This window comes from Mastomys coucha, unplaced genomic scaffold (assembly GCF_008632895.1).
Source record: "Mastomys coucha isolate ucsf_1 unplaced genomic scaffold, UCSF_Mcou_1 pScaffold22, whole genome shotgun sequence".
NCBI lineage: Eukaryota > Metazoa > Chordata > Mammalia > Rodentia > Muridae > Mastomys > Mastomys coucha.
Window position 1 is genome coordinate 101,421,084 of NW_022196905.1, and position 1,970 is coordinate 101,423,053.

A 1,970-nucleotide genomic window follows, 5' to 3' on the forward strand; every position below is an offset into this window, starting at 1 on the left:
GATCGAGCAAGATAGGCCCACGCATCCAAGGTTCTCCGGTGTGCAGAGCCGCCAAATGTGGCTTTGGTGGGATAGAAACCTTAGCCAGTCAGGGACACCTGAAGGTCACTGCGGACATAGCTGGGCGGGGGCTCCTCGGAGACAGCCACAGCCCCGCCTCTAGGCCGCCCCTTCCTGGGCACCAGGATTTCAACTCTGCTGCGGCTGCACTGCACTGCAGAAGAACCCGGCCACAAGGTTGGCCCAGCATCTCTACACTTATCTTTGGGGTCTTCTGTGAGACAATCAGCTCCGCAGAAGCCAGAGCATGTGGAGACACCTAAGCTGTTTTTGATTCTGACTAGCCAGGGAGCAATTCCTGACCCGCAGGGTCTAGTGCTGATGGCCATTGCATTAACTGTTACTGTTCCTCCTGGCTGAGTCATCCCTCAGAATTAGGTTGTTCTTGACCTTCACCCAATTTAGTGAGACTTCTTGCCTAATGAATATTCCTCCTTCATCAACATCCCAAAGTTGCCCCAGAGTGCTTGGTGGCTTGCATTAGGGGGTGAGGGTGAGGGTGGGGGTGGGGGCCAGGGCGGGGGCGATGTGAAGAGTCCATCCCGGACTTGCTTTTATCCGTTTTTGTTCCTTTGACCTGGCAGATTCAAAGCAGAAGAGACCAGGAACAGAGCTGGAGTGGAGACAGGAAGAGAAAGTGTCAAGCCCCACACCTTTTAGCCCTGACTTTAGCCTGGGGCCTTGGAGTTAGGGATAATGTCTGATCCTACTTGATGATTCTGCATTGCACCTAGGCATATGCCTAGGAGGAGGGGATCATTCAGAAACTCAGCATGACTCACACCGGACACAGAAGAGTTAAGTCTCCCAGTGTCCTTCCTACTGGCACTGTCCATCTCAGTTCACCCATCACACTCCTGGTAAGGTTGGTTGATGTCCCAAACTTTGTTCAGGCCCAGGACTGATACCCTGTGGAATGGGGTCACCTGAACACAGATGTGCCCAGTCTGGCTCATTCTGTGTTTTTGGAGCAAGGGCCACACAGCAAGACAGATTCATTACTTCTCACTGGCTTTTCTTCTCCCCACCACTCCACTAGAGGGACCTGACCTTCTGGCAGCAATCCCATAGAAGACCCTGGGTTGACCTCCTAAGACAAAGCAGGCCAACCTAATCCATCCACTGACTCCATACATAGTCCTGAGCCCAACTGAGATTATTAGAGGCAAAGTATCCTAGGACTAGTGGACTTCCACGTCCTCTGTTTCTCTCCGGCTGTCTTTGCCTTCCTGTGTCTGCTTTTGTGTCTCTGTTGTAACTATATCTGTTGTTCTTGTCTTTATGTCTAGGTATATCTCTCTTTGTTTCTCTGTCCTAGCTTTTTTTTTTTTTCTGTATGGGTGTTTTGTCTGCATGTCTGTGCACCACATGTGCATCTGGTACCCATTGCATCCAGGAGGGAGTATTAGATCCCCTGGGACTGGAGTTACAAATAGTTGTGATTTACCATGCAGACACTGGAAATCAAACCTGGGTTTTCTGAAATTGCAGTCAGTTATCTTAACTATTGAATCATTTCTCCAGTCTTCTAGTTTAATTTTGTATATGTGTTGTTTTGGTTCTTATTTATTTATTTATTTATTTATTGGTTGTTGTTTTCAAAGAAGTTCCCATGTGTTGCAGGCTGGTTTTGATATATAGGCAGCGATGACCTTTATGTTTGACCTTTACACTCCTGTCATCACCTCCCAAGTCCTGAGAGTACAATGCTATTTCCAGACTTTGCTGAAGGAAACAGGTGAGGACAGTGACAGTCTTAAGTTTGAGTGAGAGAACCCTGGAAGGTGGTGGTTGCTGGGCTTGAGAGATCTTTCAGGGCAGTGCTACCCTAGGGAGAAGGCCCCATAACTGCCTGCCAAGCTGGGGTGTGGACCACAGCTAAGGCTGGCTGTTACAAGCTACCTAGACCT

The 1,970-nt window shown here is 49.0% G+C and overlaps 1 protein-coding gene across 1 annotated transcript in view; it reads right to left on the reverse strand.

The window, feature by feature from the left end:
* Cplx1 (complexin 1) overlaps window positions 1-98 on the reverse strand; it is a 31,821-nt gene extending 31,723 nt beyond the window's left edge. Inside the window, exon 1 of the mRNA XM_031337270.1 lies at window positions 80-98. The gene's annotated coding sequence lies outside the window, so the exon portion shown is untranslated. The remainder of the gene's footprint in view (window positions 1-79) is intronic.
* Between the last annotated feature and the right edge of the window lie 1,872 nt (window positions 99-1,970).